The following is an 8,587-nucleotide window of genomic DNA, read 5'->3' on the forward strand; positions in this document are numbered from 1 at the left end:
ACTTAAGTATGTAAAAATTTATTACATTTCCTGTTGTACGAGGGTTTTACCCAATTCTCGAACCGTGTCAGAGTGAATCCGTGCTATAAAAGTACCGTGTTATACGGGGGATGGTACCAATTCTCGAACCGTGTTAGAGCGAATCCGTGCTATAGAAGTGCCGTGTTATACGGGGGTTACCTGTAGTAATATAAAATTGACTAAAGTTCACTCACGCAAGGTATTCTGGTATTAGTAGACGCAACACCACGTGGTTATTGTCGTTTGAATTGAGATAGTGTTATCAATTTATTAGTTGTTTCATATATAAATTTATATACTGTGTTTCAATTTTGCTTTTTCGGTTGTTACATAACAGAGGAAAATATTATAATCGATCAAATTTTCACTCTACATGTGAAAATAAGGCAATAATCAAAGAAATGTCTAGTCTAAAGAATTATTTCCAACTGGTTATTTTTTGAAAAATCAGGAGTAAGTTGCGTAATTTTTCTGGCAAAAAAGTGAAAATTGCGTGTGGCGCCATATGTTACGATAATATATTTAAAAGCTTTTTATATTAATAATTACGTAAAATGTCAAAAACATTAATTTTCAGATTAGAGATGGGTTTTATAAAAATTCTAATAACAAGTAAAATCATAATTAAATCCGTCTGCGCTCGACGTATGACACACGACCCCTTTCTATCTTCACACACCTAGACTTTTTTAGCCATCAAAATTTAATGGCCCTGATACATAAAACTCCCTGCAAAATTTTAAAAATTTTTGACTAGAGAAACAGGAGTTATTAACTTTCAAAATTTTTCCACGAAATCGTTTCCCACCCACATTTATACATACTGAAAACCACCAAACTTTTTGCATTTCTCGGTGTTTCAAGGTCTCCCGAATCCAAAAATGTTAAAATTTCTTGGGGGAGACATTTTTGACCGATCACCATACTTTTCCCTGTTACAGTGCCGTAACTAGCCATTCTTGTGCAAGAATTTGCATTTAGATCCCTTAATTAATTAGGTTTGGGAAAATAATAAAACAAATACATGCATTTTGGGCCCTCCTTCAAGTGGGCCCTGTGTTGGTGCACCTGTTGCACCTGCCTAGTTACGGTACTGCCCTGTTATATAGTCATATCGCAGGTGGAAAAGTAATAATGAAAGCGAAAGAATTTTTAGTCTCGGATATGTTTATCCACTGATTAATTGAATAATCAAGCCATAGTTGCAATGTATTAATGAAACCGAAAGCCTGAAAACGCGAGCATTCTGATAGGAAGCCAATTACTTTCTTTTTTGCTTTATTACAAATAAAAAGATAATTAAGTTATTGTTTTTATCATAACTTAATGTTAAGTTCGTTTTAATTTCTCGGCTGTTATAGCGTAACACCGAAAGGTATTACAATTGTGATCGAAAGTAGTGTTTGAGACCTTCTGAACCCAGAAAATAAAAATAAGGAGGAATTCTAGGTGTGAAGGGGAAATTAAATTGATTCTATTCAGATCCCTCTAGAGCTCGTTCTGCTTATCGGATTTCGATGAATGTGTGTGTGTGTGTTAACATTATTTCGTTTAATATCTCAGGATAGGGTATAAATGAAATTTGGTGAGTAACTTGTAAATAAATGGAACTAATGATACTAAATTTTGGAATATGCAACTCGAGGGAATGAGGGAATAGAGAGGATTACTTGTCATATTTCGACTGGGATCAGACATAATGAAAACTTTATCCATTATTGGAGTTTACAATACTTTTAAAAACTCATCTCTATGCTCAAAGGTAAACTTTTTTTTATCTTTTTACAATAATTAATAATATACATAAGGATACGCATCGAATCCTTACGTCTGTAGAAAGCTTCTATGTGGACCCTCATAATTTATTAATTCAGCAATTGCANTTTTTGCTTTATTACAAATAAAAAGATAATTAAGTTATTGTTTTTATCATAACTTAATGTTAAGTTCGTTTTAATTTCTCGGCTGTTATAGCGTAACACCGAAAGGTATTACAATTGTGATCGAAAGTAGTGTTTGAGACCTTCTGAACCCAGAAAATAAAAATAAGGAGGAATTCTAGGTGTGAAGGGGAAATTAAATTGATTCTATTCAGATCCCTCTAGAGCTCGTTCTGCTTATCGGATTTCGATGAATGTGTGTGTGTGTGTTAACATTATTTCGTTTAATATCTCAGGATAGGGTATAAATGAAATTTGGTGAGTAACTTGTAAATAAATGGAACTAATGATACTAAATTTTGGAATATGCAACTCGAGGGAATGAGGGAATAGAGAGGATTACTTGTCATATTTCGACTGGGATCAGACATAATGAAAACTTTATCCATTATTGGAGTTTACAATACTTTTAAAAACTCATCTCTATGCTCAAAGGTAAACTTTTTTTTATCTTTTTACAATAATTAATAATATACATAAGAATCCGCATCGAATCCTTACGTCTGTAGAAAGCTTCTATGTGGACCCTCATAATTTATTAATTCAGCAATTGCAGTAAAATCTGGATTTAACTAACGAAACTTTGTTCTATAGGAAAAATTTGTTTGTTTGTTTGTTACGAAAACGCAACACTTGGGATGCCTTCGGGTAGGTCTTTTCAATGGTAACTATCCCCTATTCAGGCATTACAGACGTGGAGAAAACATGGAAAACTCCACTTCGCCAGCCCGGCCTGGGTGAGGCACAAACTCACGACTGAACTACCAGTGTTCGGAGAACGGTAGCGCTTGGACACTGGTGGGTCAGAAAATTCAAAAACATTTTTATTCGCGAATAAAGCGTTCTAACAGATTGCAGTAATGAGTCAATATATGTGTAAATTACTTTTTTATATTTATACATTATGTGAGAATCTGGAAATCGGAAGGAAAGTCAATTTGAGCAAAGTAACAAAGTAGAGAAAAAGATTTATAAATTAATAGAAAATAATATTTTAAACTTCAACGAATTTTACAAAAAACGAATGTCAAGAGAAACTTTCGATTTTGAAAGGAAGTTGATTTCCCTTCCATGGCCGACTCATGATGAGTTGATTTTTGCACACGCTACTGGAGAGCAGATAAAAGGGACATTTTCCCGCCATTCGAGGCAGTCCGTCGAAAGTGGTATTACCACACGAAGAGAGACCGACATACGAAAAGATATCGTCATACAAAGTGTCCGTCATACAAGTCAGTCATACGAATCCGTTAAATGAAAGTCATAGATTTATAGCACTACATACGAAATATACGACAAAATTGTTAAAAGAGAAGTTATTTAAAGAACTTTTTATAGAAAATATTAGAAGAAGAATACCCATAATTAAAGAAGACCCTCATGCAGTGAAATATTCGAAAGACCTGGAGAAGGTAATATGATCACAGTTAGATCGATTTTGATCATGAGGTAACAGTATGTAGAAAGTCCCAGTTAGACAAGATTTTGAAAACGAAAGGGCCAGAATATTTAAATAGAAATTACGTCGTGTGTTCCAACCATTTTACGGAAAAAGATTATCTTCAGAAATATCAGCAATATTTCAAAACAATTTTAATATGTTTTTGTTACAGAGCNTTATAAATAAAATAATAAAAACTTACTTGGTGGTGGATGTACTGTACAATACATACCTGGTACAAAATATTCTTCAATTGTATGAATATACTTTAAAGAAAATTATTATTAAATATAGCTTTGTAAAAAACCGTACATAAAAATAACATAAAATATTCTTTACTTTTTAAATCTTAAAACTATTCACTTAGTTAAAATAGCTCCCTACGAGTGGCTAATGGATGAAATCAGAGACGGTTGCAGAGCGTGTATACACGCGGACTGCCAAATCCCAAAGATGGCGATACTGATCAATGTCAAATATCTCTTTCGTCGCATCACTAGTATATCTCAATGGACGCGACAGGGTTGTTGTAGATTTTAAACGTTTCTCACCTTAGCTGTAAGAATCTAAATATGTTAAACTTAATAGAGTGTCTGTCATTTGTTTTCTAACTAATTCGTTTTAGGACCAGGTGTTCACGGAAATTTCCAAAATTTACAACTTTTCGGTCACTCTCGTCGAACTGGAAAAATTTCTGTCTTTATTACATCTAGTATTAAGAAATCAGTCCTCCCCTATACTCGGCTAGAAATTGGTTCGGTTAAGCTTTTGTTTAAGTAAAATTTCGACTCTTTCAGCAGGATTTTCTGTTTCCAATTTTTTAATCTCTTAATTATTTAACTACTACTTAAGTAGAAATAAGCCGAAACTAGTGATGCAACGAATGGTATATTCGTCCTCAGGCCGAATATCGAATATTCGGCCAGGAGCGTGGACGAATAGCCGAATATTCGGCCAAACTATTCGGCTTGATTAACGCACGTACGAAAATTGACGAGCAAACAGAATTATGGCAGGGATCGCGCATCCTGCTCTCTATTGGCCCTCTGTCACTACGCTTCGCCAATCTTGACAGTTGTAGCGGACAGACATGAGCGTCATGGCAGTATGTGATGATATCAAATGTGGATAACAATGAAATGACATACACGAATAAATAACGGAAAAAGAACAAAGAAGGACCGCGAAGTGAAAATGTGAAAATAAATACGAAATTGAGTTGATAACATAATCGAACAAGTCGAGGCAGCTTATTGGCGTGAATTTCGCGGCCGTCAATGCCAAATAATTGTTCTCATAGACTTCGGAAAGCTAAATGCTTGTAATGAAAGTCTCTTAGCGTGACCGGCGAAAGCCTGGGGCCGTTCGGGCTACCAAGCTGTCTGGAACTTCAGTTATGAGAATTTTGTACAATGAAACAAAACAGTCAATTTAATTTTCAAGTTTATAATAAGGGACGATTTCATAAAAACGCATTTATTAATTAATCAGATCATTAATTATTATTTTTCCACATTTTATGACCTAACTTTCGATCTAATGTGTCCACGCAGTAAAAATTTTCATACAAATTTTTTACCCTTTTTCACTCCTTTAGGGTTGAATTTCGTAAAAATTTTTTTTAGCACGCCTACACTTTACAAAAAGAACACATCCTCAAATTTTTAAGTTTCTAGTTTCTAGAGCCAGTAGTTTTGGGTCTGCGTTATCTTATCAGGACTTGTTCTTTTATATACGAGTATATAGATGACTAAACTACATAGTAAGTAGGCAGTTTTCATTTGATTTGTTACCTTTTTTTGATCTCTTAAAAAATAACTTAGTTATATTACTTTTCCTTTGATCTTTTATAAGCAAAAACTTGCGCTTTCTCGAACTTGAAATGTATGTTCAGCATTAATAAAAGTTACCAAAATGATTAATTTACAGTGTTTTTTTATTTCTTACTCCTGTTTTTAGGTATTCGGTATTCGGCCGAATAGAAAAACATAGGCCGAATACCGAATAGTAACCGAATATTCATTGCATCATTATTCGCAACCGGTTACTTTGTACTTGAATATTTGTAGTCTTGGAGAAAAAGTACAAAGACAAATTTTCATGATAATGGATACATAAATCGTAAATTTAAGGATAATAAATTCTAGAACTTTTTCTGTACTTCGTGCATCTGTCTCATTCATTAAATTTAGTTGTAAATGATTTTACCAAAGTAACAGTTTATTTTTAACATTCTACAAGAATTGTACATGTTTTTTTCTACATCCCATTGACTTCTGTATACGTGTTAGATACACCAATGAAGAGAATTCAGAAAATTGTATCCTGGTCACTGAACATTGGTTGAGAATTTGCTCTTGGCAAAGAATTTTGATTGGGTTAAATAATTTCAACTATCAAACCAAACTGGATAGCTGAGACTTGAGAGTCTAACCTATTAGACTTGCAAGGTTGACTCAGTTTCACGTATATTGCTCATAATTAGCGTATCATGATGTAACTCAACTATGTCACGATAAGCTCTGTACTATTTTCCTGGACTATTAAGAAATGCTGTACAAGCGTTTTATTTTCCTGAATATTATAACATGGGAAATATGGGCATTGTATCTTGTCAAATTTGATCCTTGGGTTTTCTGTGACATTTTGAGACCCCTAAAAACAGGGTAAGATTCCGAGGATATGTGTGTACTGTACGTGTTTTTCTTGTGTGTGGGCAGTGGCACGTTATACTTTTATGGAGACCAGGCAAATTTGAATTAGATGGGCTTCCGTACGGTGTTGACTTCATGCATTTTTCTTCGGGGAGGTTTTTGGGGAAAAAGTTTTGTATAAAAGATTGGTTTGGAAATTGTTGCTAAGTACCTCACGTAATTGTCTTTATCCTCATGGGATAACGAGGCACTATGAGTTGGGTGTCGGAAAAGTCGAGCAAGGCTCATTGCCAGACTTTTTAGTTGTTATGTTTATGGTGTATTCTTGCATATTTACGATGTGCTAACTTCAATAGGAATAAAGTAAAATAAAAATAAGTAACAGGTTAAATCAATTTATCCTGTTTTGTTACATATTACAACATATTCAATAGCCGACTGTGTTTCTTTGAGGCTCTAGGTTCAATCAGTCCCATTATATAAAAGTGTTTTTCCTTATATAAAAAGTCAACAACATCGTCAATATTTGAGTTATATCACTGATATCACTGTTCTTGCTGGGGTGAGAAATGCAACTTTTTAAACGTTCACTAAATTTTTAGAAACATACTCTTTTTGCTATGCAATTTTTGAGGCCCTAGCGCACGCGCCTAACGAGCCTCTTGGGAAATCTGCCATCGAACATATTCGCTTATCCATTCATATACGTCGTTTGCGAATAACATGCAATTACTTTTATTTAATAACTAATATGTTACGAATATATAGGTTAGGTTCTTACATTTCTAAAGTGTCATTATTTCGTAGAGGGAAAGAGCCTGTTATATATTACAGCCTAGGATCAGAACAGACTAAGTTCAGCCTCGTGTATAACTCAAGTTCAAACAAAAGATTTCCATTTGAAACGACAGCAACAGACTACAAAATAAATGATATCATTAATTCCGAAAGTTTAAAATAAAAAACAAAGACCTTTGTGTTTCTAATACCAAAATCGACGATAATAGTCATTTATTTGATAAATAATTCGTTTAATACATAAGATACAAATTGTAAAAATTTGGCACATTTTCAATTATAAATTTTAAAATTAATCTTCACACGCTAACGGAAATATTGCTTAAAATGATGAAATTGCAACGACTCAACACACTGTTACGAATGTGCTCAATGGCTCAGAGTTTAAAAATTTTTAATTTTGTTATTTCACATTATGATCATCAGAATTACAAGATTCTTCCTCACATCGATCTTTCCTTTCATACGCTTCACGATTATCGTCATTCACGCTCGAGTTATATTTGTTCCCAATGTCCACGCTTTCTTTTGCTTCCGTAATCTTTATTCTCTGTTGAAAAAAATATAAAATTATTCAATCAAAATTAATTTAATATAGTAAAATATAGTTGTGTTCATCATAATAGCCTACGGTTGGCCGATGAAGTTAAAGCCGTTAGCTTGCTACTTTGGAAGATCCGGAAGGGTCGAAAATCCCTTAAAACTTTTTAGTGAAAATTTGATTTTTGTAAAACTAATAACTAATACTTGTTAAGATTGTCGGACTAATTGTTCAAAATGTGATTATTTATTGTACTTACTTCGTTGAGAATAATAATTGACCATTAATCATTGTTAGTTCTGAGAAAATTTGAAAACAATCACGTTTGCCTTTATTTGGGTAAAAGAATTTACAAAACTACTTGAAAACAACACAATTATCTACCAACCAAATGAATAAAACAGCTTCTTCCCTCCTCAGACTTAGCGCCAGCTATGGCTACCTGATATTTTAATTCTATTTTAAAATACAGCTGAGTGACCTCGTGGTTTACATTTTAATTTAATTTTTTTTATTAATTCAAAAACAAAAACTTTCAAAAAAACGACTTTAAGGTGGAGAAATTTTTTATCGTTAGTGAATAAAGCAATTTTGATTGTGAATTTCAGAGGCTTGGAAGCTTTATTAAAGTGTTCAAAATTCAAATTAACCTAACAGTAGAAACTTCATTAATTGGGATTATATAGACAGATTCTTGGCATTCGAAAACGTTCATTACTTTTAACCTTTTGTACTTTTACTTTCGATTTTGCTTTCATATACATAAATATTTATGCTGTTTTGTATATAATTATATGTTTATTTACCTGTATATAAATTATTCTTCCTTATACACTTTAATTATATATCTATTTTGACGAACGAATTAAATGTGAATCATACTTATCTATTGTTTTTATTTCTACTCCCTATCATTACCCAATTAATGGAGTTTCTGTTGTACTCGTTTGATACAAGTTAAAGATAAAATCTATATATATATATATATATATAAATGGACATGTATGTCCCTATATTTCACTTTTTCGCCAAAACTACACATCGCACGTGAATGGTGTTTGTATGTGGTAGTAGCCCCAAGTCTCCATTCGTGCATAGGGGTGGTTGCGTCTCGATAGCTATAAGGGTGCGGGAGATATGAGGCTGAAAGTGGTTGAAAGTGGCTTTCTATTTCGAATGTTTTGTTCGAATT

General features: G+C 33.2%; 1 protein-coding gene and 1 long non-coding RNA gene across 2 annotated transcripts in view; one reads left to right on the plus strand and one right to left on the minus strand.

Annotated features, from left to right (window-relative positions):
• LOC111634388 overlaps window positions 1-8,587 on the plus strand; it is a 30,726-nt gene that overhangs the window by 6,082 nt on the left and 16,057 nt on the right. The gene's annotated exons all lie outside the window — the stretch shown is intronic.
• On the minus strand, window positions 7,034-7,874 carry LOC111634389. The gene is made up of 2 exons (XR_002758198.1): window positions 7,486-7,874; window positions 7,034-7,404 (listed from the first exon to the last, which is right to left on the minus strand). It is a non-coding gene; the product is annotated as an uncharacterized LOC111634389 (long non-coding RNA).

This window comes from Centruroides sculpturatus, unplaced genomic scaffold, assembly GCF_000671375.1.
Source record: "Centruroides sculpturatus isolate CEXI.00-Female unplaced genomic scaffold, Cexi_2.0 scaffold644, whole genome shotgun sequence".
In the NCBI taxonomy this organism is placed as follows: Eukaryota; Metazoa; Arthropoda; class Arachnida; order Scorpiones; family Buthidae; genus Centruroides; species Centruroides sculpturatus.